Genomic DNA, 15,787 nt, shown 5'->3' with positions numbered 1-15,787 from the left:
CTGCAGAAAAAGAAAAGAAAAAAAATAGGAAAAAAAATTAAAGAATTTCAACAGTGAATTATAATGTGCAAAAGCAATGAGTTATTCAGTGGAATAAAAATGATTAACCTTGGTTTAAAGCTAATATCATAATGCTATCCTATTTAGTTAAGAAGGCAAGTATTCTTACAGACAAAATGTAGTTCATAATTTTCAATACTAGTATTAATGTCTATAAGGAAGATTCCTATTGCTCTTATGTCCTTAAGGGATGAGACGGTCTAAGAACACATTGAAAGTATTTAGTAATTTCAAGACTATATACAAAGGAAATTGGATGAAAAATAAGAGGTTCACAAGAAATAACACTCCCTGGTAAGTAACCAGAATGGGGTTAATGACTCACATGATCGATCATATTTTAATTTTTAAAAATATAGATGAAAATTTAGTTTTCAGGTTTAGGGGTTAACTTAATAGAATAGAAATAATAATTACAACTAAATTGTAACCTGTGCCCAAAGTTACCATATGAAGTTATCAATATATTAGCTATGTTTGTTGAATTTTAATTTCTCTCACATACCACTGTCTTTGACAATGAATAATTAAGTATTGAAACTGAATACCACAGAAGAGATCACTATTCGATCTATTAAGCGCATGACTAAAAGATAAGTTTTAGAAAGACATGTTATAGCGTAAGAGAACAAAATATTAAGATAAACTTGGGTTTTAAAAGAGTACACTAAAAATGTTGGTAATTGAATCTGTGTGGTGGGTATTCAAGAAGCATGTTTTACTATGCTATTTGTATGTTTGCAAATTTTCATAATAGAAATATTTTAAGTTAGCACATGAACTAAAAAAAGACAATTCATACATAGTACCCATGGAGTATGGGGTAGAGAAGGGCTGTGCAGGGGTTTGAGCAGGACCAGTGAATGGGGCTGAGGTATAGTCTAGTGATCCAAACACAAAAATGGACGAATGCGGTTCTCTCTTCTTCACAGTTCTCAGACTAAGCCCAGTGAATGCAATAGATCAAGATTTGGGCATAAGGGAGAGGAGAAAATGCTCGAGTAATCAGGCCATGTATGTGCCTTGCAGGAGGATGCTAGAAGTAATCCACAGAGGAACAGATGAAAAAGATGATAAAAGGAATAATGCACTCTAGAGCAAACCTTTATCTTTGAACTTTACCTAATTTTTCCTTGCAAAATTGTTTGAAGCTAAAAAAGAAAACATGACTTCTCCCTTGGCCAGCTCTTTACTGGAGAACAAAGATGGTCAGTTAAGTAGAAAAAGAACAAAGCAGCCAGGACCGGTGTGTGCATGGCTCCATTCCAAATAGCCTTCAAAAATCAACCTTCAGCAGAAAACAATGCTCATCTCACAGGTATTCTCCAGTCACATTCTAGTTCCTCTGTTAAATCCAGGCTCCTTTCCAGAACACCTGTTTACTTGAGACGAACCATAGAACTGGATGATGTAGCCACAAAGGACTGAGAAAATCAGGACAAGATTCATAAGAAGTAGACCCTTAAAAAATGATACGGGACTTCCCTGGTGGTGCAGTGGTTAAGAATCCACCTGCCAATGCAGGGGACACAGGTTCAATCCCCGGTTCGGGAAGATCCCACATGCCGCATAGAAATTAAGCCTGTGTGCCACAACTACTGAGCCTGCGAGCCACAACTACTGAGCCCACATGCCACAACTACTGAAGCCTGTGCGCCTAGAGCCTGTGCTCCGCAACAAGAGAAGCCACAACAATGAGAAGCCACCACAATGAGAAGCCTGCGCACCGCAACGAAGAGTAGCCCCCGCTGGCCGCAACTAGAGAAAGCCGCAACGAAGACCCAATGCGGCCAAAAATAAATAAATAAAATAAATAAATTTATTTTTAAAAAGTGATAGGAGTTGAACGAGGAGAGAGACACAAAGGGTAGTCAAGTGGGGAAAGTACATAAACAAGAGCACAGCTGGAAGTGAGTTTGGGCTGTGGGAGTCCAGTCAGGGATAAAACAGACTGCAATGGTTGAGATTTCTGTAAGGTTGCTACACAATTTGAGAGTAGGTTGATGCGGGGCCCTGGAAGCCAGGCATAGGAAGCAAGGATTAATTTGATGAACAACAGAAAGCTACTAGAGATCTTAAAAAGACAAAACAAAACAAAGCACCACAATTTTAAAGGATATACCATGGGGATATCAAAAAAAAATTAAATGCTTACTGGAAAAAAAAAGTATTTTCTATATTCATCATTTTTAATGGTTCCCAGGTGTTTCCAGTACAGACACTCCTCCTTCCAAAGGACCAATTAGGATATGCCAACAATTTTTATTTTAAAAATAGCAGCAATAGTTGTATTATACATATTTTTAAAATGCACAAAGGCATGATTAAAAGCATGATGTCAAGGTGAAATAAAGCATATATACATTTTAAGGCTCTGCCCCGCAGAAAGACATCACAGTGCATACTCCTGGTAACAGTATATAAAAGCTTCTATTACAATCTCGTAAATCGAAAGGTATCATAGTGATAGCTGAGAAAGACTAATCTAGGAGGGACACACTGGATTCAGAAACACCGGAGTCAAGCAGAACACAGACCAACACTGGCGCCATCAAAGTAACACTTTTTGTACAAACCATAGGGCACAGTAGTTAATATGATAAAAGCTCAGTGTGAGGAAAACTGTTTCGATACACTGTGCGCACAGGTTCAGACAAGGAGTAAGGAGTGCCAGGCAGAGGCCACAGTAATTCAGGAGTGAAGTGAGGAGGGTCTCAGTGAATAAGGCAGCAATGGGAGTAACAGCAGAGGCTTGGCAGGTGTGTGTGTGTGTGTGTGTGTGTGTGTGTGTGTGTGTGTGTGTGTGTGTGTGTGTGTGTGTACTAAGTTACCTGCAGCCCTATTAGTCTGAGCTCACACTTCAAGGCCAGGCTCCATCCCTTGTCTCTCCTGATAAACAACCTTTTTGTCTTACAACTATAGCTTTTTCTGTGTCATTTACTGGCATTTTGCACATGTTACCAACACGGTCAGTTATCTCTATGTCTATATTACATTACCTCCAATAAGTTTGTAGTACATTCCCTCTGAGAAAAGTCCCTGTCTTGTTTCCTCTAACTTCCCCCAACTCGAGAAACTCGCTTTTTATTTGATAAACACTGGGTATAATTGTTAATTAATGTAATTTGTGTACATGAAGTTCACCTGCAGAAAATATATATGCCTAGTCAGACTCTAGGGTTACATTAAAATGTCTAAACGGAATTTATTAGATATCATAATTCATGTGTAGAAAGACGATCTCTGAAATTAAGTTCACAGAATTCAGTATTTTTGTTTTATCTTCTGATTTCAATAGCCCATGTAAATGGAATGTCTGAGTAAAACTGTGTTCGATATTTTGCATGATAATCAATACGGCTTAATGAAACTTCAAGTTTGTCCATGACCTTGGGCAAGGTGCCAACGCCTTTTCTGTATGCTGCCAATATGCATATTAGTCAAGTCAGCATTTTACAGGTGGGCAAGCATGACTAATAATCACCTTGTAATGTTGTCACAAGTGTGGTTATATCGGAGTTGTGATTAACATCTTGCTTCTGAAACAGCCTGCTAGAGTATATGTCTGTTGCTTCCATAACTTAGAGAACATTCAAAAAATCCATTTACCTTTGATATTAAGTGGTATATTAATCTCTGTAGGGCGTAAGCACTTCACAAATAAAATTCCTGTGATCTTCACGATGATTACTGTTGTTGAACACGTAAGTCTGAAGAGTGTAAAGCAGAAAAAGGGCTGGGAAGGGATTTTCCTTTTTGTTCAAGTATGTATCTAAAATTCGCTATTGGAAACATTTATCATTTTTTCAGGTTAAGGCCAGATTGAACTCTGTGGAAAAGATACTCTTCATGTATGAGTACATTAAGAATACCTTCACTGTAGGCAAAAGTTGACCTTCATTTAGGGGACACCAAGATTATAGAAGAATGAGCCATAAAATTGTGCTAGACTATGAAAGCACAAATCTGGGTTTGGCTTAAATTCTCCTACTGGGGAATTCCTCTGCTGCCCAGTTTGAATTTTGGAAGAATACCGAGAAAGCATGTGTAGGTATAGAGCACTTATAGACTCAAGTAAGTATTCTGCCCATATTTATTTTACTCCAATCTAGTTGACACTGTTGCTATATATATAAGGGACAGAAAACAAGGTGATGATTCTTGCCCTCAAGAAACTTGCAATCCAGTACAGAGGCCGACAAACTATCGTCCTTGCCAAATCTGACCTATGGTCAGTTGCTTTCCTCACTTTGGAAATTCCAAGGATTTTAGGATCTCTGTGCCAGAAAAGATGAAGACCAATACACACTTCTTATTCTCCCTCCTCCTTCCCACCATGCACACACCTAGAAAAGGCCACTTGAGGACATAATCAGGAAGAGGTCCCTCACCAAGAACTCCACCATACTGGCACCCTGATGCTGGACCTCAAGCCTCCAAAACTCTGAGAAATAAATGTTCGTTGTTTAAGCCAACCAGTCTATGGTATTTGTTATAGGAAAGACTTGAATGGAGACACCTGGGGTCCATGGAGCCCCAAGCAGTCTGTGGATGAAACACAAAGGATTTGTGAATGTGAGGTGGGACAACAACATCTTTATTTTTACTACCCTGTTACTGAAATTTAGCATTTCTTCTATACGTATAGGCAACAAACCACAGTAAGTGGTTTGTCAGCAATAGAAACCATGGCTATTTTTATATCATCCTACATTTGCTGCAGATATCTTAGATATAATTTACATTCATCATTATTTTGAACTTATGGTAGTTAGAGCTCTAGATCTCAGGTTTAATGTGTTATTTTATCACAATTATTAAATGTTTTATCATTGTATCTCAATATAAATGGTTCTTTGTAATCCTGTGTATTTTTATGCTTTTATAAACATTCTTAGATGAGTCCATATGCTTCAGAGTGACAAATAGGTCCACGGCACCCTTAAGGTTAAGAGCCCCTGCTAAGTATCCTGGAGAAAGGATTACCTCAGAGAAGGAGACAGGAAGAGTGGTAAGGGAAGAGGTAATACTTTAGCTGGTCTGCATCCATAGGGACATACAAATTACTAAGTAAGTATGGTTTACTTATTAACAAACAGCCACTTCCCTAAGTTCCCTGACTATTCCCAGCCCTCTGCCCAGGACTCCCAAGGATTTCCACAGCTCAGCAAGTAAAGGGTTAACACTGAGCCCCGCCTATCAATATTCATATAATTTCTTTGCACGCTTCTCTTGTGCCTGGGATGGCACAAAGTAGAGCTCATCAGGTATTTTCTAAATTGCATTTTGTGTGTATGTCAAACATTCTGTCCAAATAAGGTCTCTATTCTTGTACTTCATTGGAAAAATTACTCTAGACCTTCATAATCTCTATTAGAAAAGGATGAGCTTTCAATTTGAGCTTTTCCAAGTGTCTTTCCCTAGCAGCAAAACACTGAGTTTTCTGACAAGGATTCCAGAGTGACATATTCTTCCCCAAGTCAGCCCCTGTTTTCCAGGGAACATTCTCAGATAGTAGGTAGGTCTCATCTCACAGCTTCTGCTGATCTAAACTGTGTGTGAATGAGCTAGAAGCTTTGGAGGGCTTGATGTGGGTGGAAGAACAAGACATGTGTCATTAGCTTGTTCTCCTACTTCACCTTCAACATTAAAAGAGCTCCAGCTCATACCGTAAGGACTTTACTATATGCTCCAGGAATTCCAGAAACTTTTTACACCCCACCTCACCCCCCATTTTCTTGAAGCTTGAATCATCTGATAACTCAGATACTTAGTGCTACAGAATTGGCTTACAAAAGACCTTTAGGGGGTCCATGAAGCCCACAATTGCTTCCCAACATTATTAAGGCATGTTTGCCTAAAGCCAAATTCCAACTGCTGGAATGTTGAGACAAATGCTTCATAATTAGAAAAGGCCATTTGCTGTTTACAGAGCAGCCGGAGAGCATCGATATCTCCACTGTGCAGACTGCGTCACTGTTAGTATGGGGGTTATATTTCAAACTTTCTTGCCTAGAAAAGTTCTCTCTTTAATGATATATATTCTATGAAGATGGTAGATTGTCAAGGTGGACATTGCAGGACTTTGCTGGTGGAGCAGTGGTTAAGAATCTGCCTGCCAATGCAGGGGACACGGGTTCGATCCCTGGTCCGGGAAGATCCCGCAGGCCGCAGAGCAACTAAGCTCGTGTACCACAACTACTGAGCCCGTGTGCCTAGAGCCCATGCTCCACAACAAGAGAAGCCACCGCAATGAGAAACCCGCGCACCGCAACGAAGAGTAGCCCTTGCTCGCCGCAACTAGAGAAAGCCCATGTGAAGCAACGGAAACCCAATGCAGCCAAGAATAAAGATAAAATAAAGTTGGACATTGCAGATAAGAATAATCATTATTATAAGCTTAACAGTAGAAAAATCACTTATCTGTACTGTCATGATGTGCATGTATTTGAAAGGAGTTGGTACAGTGGGCTGCCCTTTAAGGAAGCCAAAAGGAGTGATAGTTTCTCTAAATTCTGCTCAACTTCATATCTTGAACAATGTAACTGGTAAGATCAAGTGCTAGCTTTCTGAAGCTATTAAAACATTAACATGATGATTTTAAAATTTAAATTCACTGTCAAATGTTAAAAATACTGAAAGGGCCAAATAGGTGGTAATTTATTTTTGTACAGGTACACAAATAATAACGAGCATTATTTTGGTACCATTATTCAACATTTACTATACAACATAAGAACTTTGTCTGTTATATCTATTTATCCTGTAATAATCCTACGAGATAGTCTTGTCCCCTTCCTATAAATATGGAAACTCAGTCTCAGAGAAGCTAAGTTGCTGCCCAGGTCACACATATAATAATTCTAAGATTCAGTTTCATTCTGACTCCAAAGCCTGGTTCTTTTTACTCTTGCATGCTTCTGAAATTGGGCTAAGGATATCTGCTTTCCTCACCCTCTTTCTCTGACCCACTTCACCACCCTACTCATCATCACTGAATATCACAGGAGCATAAGGAATAGGAATTTGACTTTCATAACGGAGGTGGTGAAGATTTCTTGAAATTAAAACAGAAGCTTGGGCTGCAAGTTTTACCTAAGGTTTAAAAGCAATGGGAGCCTTCAAAAGTGTTTTGTACCTGAGGCAGGTTCCTCGTGACCATCTTCTACCCCACCTCTCCCTCTCCTGGCTCTCACCACCATGGTATGCCTAGCATACCCCTCTCCCTAACCTCCAGAGTTACCAGGAGCTACCTTCTGTGTTTAGTGGCCTTCAGTGACAAAGCTCAAGAAGCATTGTGCTTCATTCTACAGGCTCCAGTTTTAATGCAGGGGGAGTCCCAGTGGTGTCAAAAAGTCATCTTTAAAAGTTAAAGTCATGTGAGCCATCCTGAGGCCAGCTGACAGCAGCCACCAAGGGCAGCAGAGACAAATATATGTGAGGACCAAGTGTACCAGAGCAAACTCCACTCATGCCGAACTCTAACCACATCTCCCTCTTGTTGGCCAAAGCCCATAAACACCAAAAACTAAGTGCTAATTAGTAACAGGGACTGGGGATGCAGAACCTGGCCGTGGAAGCAGGGACTTCCCAGGTGTCGCAGTCTTTCTCCTGGCACTCCTTTTTAAGACAATAAAGTGTGCTCTTGTAAACACCTATTAAACCGAAGTGCAATTATTTAGAAACCTGTAGACACCTAGTTCTATGTAAATCTGGTAGTGGGGGCTGGTGGTTGGAGGGAGGGGTATAAAAATGAATAGAGAGAGATAAAGAAGCAAAGCAATCAACCTCAGGTCATCTGAAACAACCCTGACATGAAGGAAAATGTCAAGTATATCAGGAAAAAGAGCAGGAAGGAAAGGGGAATGAGCCTCTAGGAAGTAAGTGGCTTTCTAACTCAGATACAAATTAGGGACCAAGAGTGAAAGAAGGAGCCAAAAGTCCCCCAGATAATAGTCGTGAAGACCAAAGTGCTGAGTTGTCTAGTGAAGAACAGAAAAGATTACAGAATCACTTTGAGCGACTGACAGAGAAACACAGTTGATAAAGTGATAAACTACTCCAATCAGTCCTACAAGATTGATCTTCCTAAAGTACTATTCTAACCCTGTTACTCTACCCACAAAACATTCAGTGGCTCCCTACTGCCAATAAATAAAGCAAAACCTCTCCATCCTTGCATTTCATCCATATTCAGTTTAAAGTACCTTTCAAAATTCATCTCTCACAATCCTCTACACAGACCTTTTATCTTATCAAATGATTCTACTGTCAGGTTTCTAAATCCACACTTCCGTTCTCTGCCTTCAGGTCTTTGCTCCAATTATTTTCTTCTACTCATGACAATCCTAGTAGCCCTTCAAGACCCAGGGGCTTCCCTGGTGGCACAGTGGTTGAGAGTCCACCTGCCGATGCGGGGGACACGGGTTCATGCCCCGGTCTGGGAAGATCCCACATGCCGCGGAGCGGCTGGGCCCGTGAGCCATGGCCGCTGAGCCCGCGTGTCCGGAGCCTGTGCTCCGCAACGGGAGAGGCCACAACAGTGAGAGGCCCGTGTACCGCAAAATTAAAAAAAAAAAAAAAAAAAAAGACCCAGTTTAAAGGCCACTCTCTCCATGAAGACTTTCCAGTTCACCCCAGCTAGAATTTCTCTATTTTTTTCCCTACAACCTTCTGATTTTGCCTCCTTTGTGGTTTATCACTCTGACTTGCTTTGTAGTTATTTGTGTACCTGAATCACATCAGTACCATACATGGTCCACTGTGAGTACTGTGATACCTCATGGGATTCAACAAATGTTTTAGGATAAATAAGTGACTAGGTTACAAGGGGAGACAATCTGCAAAAAAGACGACGAAACTGAGGATATTCACTCTGGATGAGAGAAAGCGAAAACTCAGTAACTGTCCTAAAAGATTTGATGGCTTTTTTTTTTTGTTAGACTTTAAGTCAATTCAATGAAGCTGTTTATAGTAGCATTACGGGCTAGCCTGAAATCAAAAGTTGGGAGACATCTATTACAAACATTCTTCAGACATTTGAGAACTTACTACGTGCCCAGAACTATATTAGGCACTGGTGATACAAAGATAAATAAGATACATACCTTGTTCTCAAGTACCTCCTTGCTGCTGAAAGCTAACTTTCCTTACTTTTCCTGTTTATTTATATATTCACTTCTTTATTATTCCACCTTATGCTAAAATTAGTCTTAATTATACCACCTCAAGCAAAATTTGAATCAATCCACTCCATAATGTTTCTGGTGGATTAAGAGGTAATTCCTTCCTACTTGTCAAGGACAGAATTAAGCCAGTAATTAGAACTGACAGGATTGGTGATTAAGACTGATGTAAAGACAAAAGGAATGCAGCAATGGCTAAATCTTGTCCTAAGAAACTTCCCGTCACAGGAAATGCTCCAGTAGACCACCTAATAAAATAGTGGAGAAAGACTTCCTATATCAGATGGAAGATTGAATTGGATCACCTCAAAGGAGTAACTGAACCACAAGATTTTATACTAGGTAAGAGATCAATGCAGAGAGAAGTGAGTCATAGATCTACATGAACGAATACATAATGATAGTTATTTTGAGGTAACGTACTCCTGTAAGGGGCATTGTACACAGGATGACGGCTTCATTACAGGCCTACGCGAGAGAGTCAGATGTCTAGAAAAAAGGTGATATCATTTTTTAATGTTAAGGAAATGGCGTCTCAGTCAATGCTTTATTCACAAATTGAAAGGCTCAGGAATACAAAAGACATAAAGGCATGAGACAGCATGCTACAGCATGAAAGCCAGTAATCTGGCCTGTGTATCTTCCCTGTAACCACACAGGAGCTGTGTGGCCTTGGGCAAGTAATTTAAGCTTTCATCAGTCTATTTTAGGAAACCGAGATAATAAAGTATGCCTCATGAAATTCTTCTCAGATACAAATGAAATTACTCATCGTAAATATTCAGCATGATACCTAGCATCTCAAAATCTTCACTCAAGGATGTCCTTTAATGATGTTTCCATCTTATAAACACATAGAAAACAAACACTAACCTGTGGGCTAACGGCAATGAATTCTGAGTTAAAAAAAATACCCAACCAACCAAACAAAAAACCCAAAAGTTTACAGCAGTCATGAAGTTGGTTCACTACCTCAGAATAATAAAACAGAACATTACTTGGTGAATTGCATACAGGTTTAGGAAAGCTTAAAGGTTAAGAGGAAAATTAAGATAATGACTCAGAGTGTCTTAATATGATAACAAAGATAAGAAGCTGGCTTACAGCAGCATAGAGCTCTTTGAGGGCAAAAAGTGGGTCTTGTTCATCTTTTTATCCCCAGTGCAGTGTGTCTCCAGTTACTGGCATGTAGAAAACGACCAATAAATGTTTGTTAAATGAATAACTCACATATACACCTGCCTGGCACATTTAGGTATTCCTTAATTCTATTATAAACAGGCCTCATATAATTTAGTTGAAATCAAATCTTTGAAAAATTCTAGAATATTCTTCAACAGATGGTTTGTGATCCTTTAGAAAGGAAACAGAGGCTGGGTGGCCAGTCCACCTCAATGATACTCATTTTCAATGAGTCCTTCAGTACGTAGAGGTTCTCTATCACATCAGTGAGGCTCCAAACATGGCACATTTTGGACCTCCATCGTAAGCTTCAATCTCTGGCAAGTTACTGAGGTGCTTTAGCTAGCAGCCCTGTTATGGTGACAATTTCCTGCAGTTTGGCATATTTTGAACAGTGTGCCTAATTCAAAAAATATCAGCACGTGGTTGGTAAATGTCATAGCACATCTGTTCATAACAGATTTTAAGTCTCGAATCTCATTAAGGAAATGGGCATTACATCTGTAAGTCCTCTTGTCAGTTGGATGAGCTGCATCCCAAAACACTGCACCAAGATGCTGGAAACATATGCTTACCTATTTGCTGAAATTCAAGTAGACATCTTTACAAAGTCATACTAATAACTTTTCCTTGCGAGTTGAATTACGTGACTTCAGCTTGGAAATGTTATTAAAATTCTGTCTCCCAAAGGAGGGGTTTCCTTTTTCCTAGTCAGTTCTTATAGCATACTGTTTCTCTTTCTGCAAACACCGTGTCTCTATGCCAGAAGCCATATATTTGATGTATGCCTAATTAATCTCATTTCTCAAGGGGAAAAAAAATGAAGCATTAAGATTAGATGTCAATTAGCCTCCTGTTGTATCTTCCCTGAAGAGCTCCCTGTTGATGTGCTTTAGAAGTTTCCATTTTCATTGTATACCTCTACATCACCTTAGTTCATTGCTACCTTAAGGCTAGACTCAGCCATCATAATGTATGATCCCTTTCAAGTCCTCACATAAATATGAAAACCAATGCTTCTGTCTCAGTCCCATTAAGTATATGACCCAGCTGGTTAAGAGAAACAGCTGCAATATGACTTCACATTTATTTTCTAGGCACTAGTAGGCTTTGAAATAGAAATGTCCATTTTTGGCCCATCTCTTCTGTAGTAAGTTATATATAATTCTCTACATTTGGCAGAATTCTGGGGAAAAAAAATCCTAAGGAAAGGGAGTACTCTAACCATGTCCTCCAGTGGCAGATGAAGTAGAGGACATCAAGAAAGTCAAGTGAGCTCAGCTGTTTTATATTTTCAAAATTGTCTACTTTTGGCATATAAAGAGAATGCCGTTTTCCTTCTTGTGATTTTACTCGTCTGGAAGATGCAGTGTTGCAATGACAACTGATCCTTCAACAACAATTAGAAAAATGAGCTTTAATTGAACTGAATGCAGAGGTTGGTTGTGCTATGATACAATATGGAAACTGACAGTTCTTATTTTTACAGATGAAAAAAGCAGTATCTTCTATATTTTACAGAGTCACTGGTTTCTTCTGGAGAAAAAAAAAATCTGGACTTCTAGAAAAGAGGATTCTCTGCTTAAACACATTAAGTATATCCACTTTTCTTGCACCAAACATCGTCTCCACACAACAGCACCAACTGTGAAGGCATAAAGGTGATAGAGTGCAAACTAGCCACCTAATGATTTGCCTTTGGTCAGAAAAGCTGTGCCAACTCCTTCGGCAAATAATGGCAGACCAAGCACAGCCCGTCATTTGCTCACACCACTGAAGGATGTATATTTGCTAAGAGGAGGTGAAGACAGATGGGAATAGATGTAGCAGGGTTACTTCTAAACTCAGCCTGCGTGGGCGTGTTGCTGTGCCTGCCCTGGCAGCGTCTCTTCCTTGGAGAACCACCATGCTGAGGAATTCAATCCCAGGGTCCCATGCCTACCCATTCTTCATCCTCCTTTCCCCCTTTCTGAGTATGTGACCAATCAAGTTACATTTCTGCTCAAGCCAGACCGAGTCTGGTCTCTGAAGCCCCAGAAGGAGTCCTGCATGCCTTACAAATTGCTAATTCTGGCATAATCACTGCATAATATAGAAAAGAGGTTAAGCTCTGGAATCTAAGTCATTTGAATAGGGTTTTATAGTTTTCAGAGTGCTTTCACATATATAACTCTAATTTTTTGAAGTGATACTTAGATAAAACAAGTTATAATAATTCCATTATATCAATAGGAAGAATACAAAACAAAAAAAGGTACAAAGAGATTAAGTGATTTTATAAAAATATATCTAGCCAGATGCCGATAGCTACAGAGTACATTTCCCAAAACTCCTTCAAAGGCATTCTCAATTCACTTATCACAGTTGTAACCATAATGACCAAAAACATTCAGATCAATATGGTACTCAATTAAGATTTACATTTTCCAAATTGTAAATTTGGACTGCATGACCTTTATAGAAAGTAGATTTTCTTTTTTCAAGGATACATTGCCTAATAATAACTGACACATTTCTAGAAATCTTAAGCAGTCTAGTTGTCTTGATCTAATTCTCGAAAGTTTGAGTGGTAAAAGATCTCAAGACACAGCCGAATCATTACAAAGCACTGATACATTAAAAAAAAAAAGGAAAACACTGAAGTCATAAGTGAAGCTTGAATGTGGTAAGTTATCTGTTCCACAAAAAAGTGTTTAGGAAATACTAACTGCCATGCACTGTAGACATGATAGGAAATATATGTGTATTGTTTGCTATCTTCTAGGAGCTTGCAATGGTTCAATGGAGGAGAGAACAATTAAGCAAACAATATCAATATGGGGTGGTAATTGCTAGGCTCACCTGGCAGGTTCACAAGGTCCGTAGGGAGCATATCTAATCAAGTCCTAGGGGTGAGGAAAGATTTCCCTGAGAAAGAAGTGCTTACGGTGAGACCAGGAGGATAACAGTTTGTCGAAATAAAGAAAGGGAGGACTGGTCAAATTCCTGACTAATGAGGTTAGCAAAACTTTACAACTTAAAAAAAATTTTTTTTTAAATCTTATTTCTCTTTTCCTTTCATTTGGCTCCATCTGCAAAACAGACACTCCTTATTTAGCTCAAAGCCATAAACTCCTAAAAAACATGCAAGGCATCTCTACCCCTCACCACTCAGATCACAGACAACAAACCCACCCCCTTAGATTGCTGCGCTGCCATATTTTATAGAACCCAGGCATAACTTCAGCAGATCTCAGCCAAAATTAATGAAACATCAACAAACTTTCCACCTTCTCTGACTTCACTGATACCATTCACTCCATTCTCAAACTCCAGATTTCTAAAAATTACCCCATACATCCTAACACTATCCTCAGTTACAGACTTCTGGGGATTTCAAATCTATATTCTTTAGTATAACGAATACCACCTGCTTTAAGTATGTAGTAAATCACGAGAAGTGGAGACAGTACAGCTTAAGTTCCTTAACCCAGATGCTACAACGGTGTAACCACAGATACATTACTACGTTAAGATAAATCAGTTACTATCTTAGGCTAACTATTGGTCTCTTTATCTATATTGGCTGCTTGAGATGTCTCCCAGTCACTAAAAACAGTAGGTGGTGTGTGCTTTCTTAACCATACGATGTCCTCATCAACTTGGCTTTATGCATTTAGACATGGCATGAGTGTATTATGTCTGTTCAAATACAAACATGTATCGAACATTGAGCATGGTTGACAGTGACCTTGGCTGGAGTACAACTCAATCTAAAATGTGGAGTTGGGAGATAATCAACATAACTAGCCTCAATCTTTATTGTTCCTTGTATCTTGTTTCTGCCTAGTATTGCCAAATAAATCTAACAAGTTTGAAATCTTCATTGTAAATCAATAGTACGATAGACAGACATTGATCTGTTACAAGCTGCATTTAACTAGGCAGCCAGAAATATGTTTTAGGATGTAAACTTTACCCTTTTGATTTTGTCTTTGCTGGCTCTTTCAAGCATCCCTGGTCAATGTTTCTATGAAATTGTTTTCCAATCAGGAAACAGTAATAAAGAGGAAAAAAACCGTATCAGGGTAGAAGTGGAGATATGCGTATGCAAAGGATAAACTGAGAATTAAAGACTGGCCTTGTTAAAATGCCGATTCTGATTGCATAGGTCTGGAGTGAGGCCTCAGATTTAACCTAACAAGTACCCAGGTGACACTACTGCTGCTGGTCCAAGGGCCCCACTTAGAGCAGCAAAGTCTAGGATACAATAAGGATAAACTGAGAACTAAAGACTGGAGTTTATACTCAATACCACTGTTTTTTCCCCTCTCATTTCATGCACTGGTTTACCACTCACCTAGCGTCATAGTCTTTTTTTTTTTTAGGGCATTAATAATACCAAGAAGAAATAAAGGAGCTATTTCTGATGAGGACTTGACATGATTCCAAATGTTCTTTATATAAAAATAATCAAATTACAATTTTATGGCTTAAAAAGAAAGAATAACAACCCCAGTGAGCAACCTGGATTCTAAAAGGAGAACGTTTATTTTAATTAGTCATGGTCTTCACACTAATTACTCTCCTGTTACAGGTGAGCCTTTTTTCCATCAGTAACATACTTGTCCTTTCAATGATAAAGAGGAAGATGAGAGGCAAAAACAAATAAAAGATTTTTTTATAGCTTTTTAAAAAATTTTATTTATTTTTGGCTGCATCGTGTTTGCTGCTGCGTGCGGGCTTAGTCTAGTTGCTGCACATGGGCTTCTCACTGCGGTGGCTTCTCTTGTGGCAGAGCACAGGCTCTAGGTGCGCAGGCTTCAGTAGTTGTGGCGAGCAGGCTTGGTTGCCCCGTGGCACGTGGGATCTTCCCGGTCCAGGGATCAAACCCATGTCCCCTGCACTGGCAGGTGGACTCCTAACCACTGCGGCACCAGGGAAGTCCCAAAAAGGTAATTTTTTATTCCAAAAGCTGTGACCATTTTTAAAGCTATATTAATGGCAGCCTAATTGACCCTAATGAAACTATACAGTCAGATCAAGACTTAGGAAATTGTTCCTTATTTCATCAGGGAAGGAAGTTCAATACTGTGATTGTATTTCCAGATAAACGCCAGAATTAAGCATGTGTTATAAGGGTAGCTTACTTGAAGTAGATAAGGCAGACATCCCCTCCCCCATAAACAATTACAAGCTCTGGGGTACAGTCACAGTTCAATCAGGCTGCTCCAATAATCAGCAAAGCAACAATCATTTCAGGACTTATGCCACATGTAAAATAGACTGGTACTGACTGTAAAGAAACATTCCAATTTCTCTAGAAATGTCCCATGATAAAACCATTCATTCTTCCTGACAGGTATAAGTTGTTCCGTTTT

General features: G+C 39.3%; 1 protein-coding gene across 2 annotated transcripts in view; it reads right to left on the bottom strand.

Moving 5' to 3' along the window:
- Positions 1-15,787, bottom strand: part of PRKG1 (protein kinase cGMP-dependent 1) — a 1,186,243-nt gene that overhangs the window by 430,100 nt on the left and 740,356 nt on the right. The window lies entirely within an intron of this gene.

The sequence above is a fragment of the Phocoena phocoena genome, chromosome 16 (assembly GCF_963924675.1).
Source record: "Phocoena phocoena chromosome 16, mPhoPho1.1, whole genome shotgun sequence".
Classification (NCBI taxonomy): Eukaryota; Metazoa; Chordata; class Mammalia; order Artiodactyla; family Phocoenidae; genus Phocoena; species Phocoena phocoena.
The sequence above is the reverse complement of the archived record's forward strand: the minus strand, read 5'-3'. Positions and strand labels throughout refer to the sequence as shown.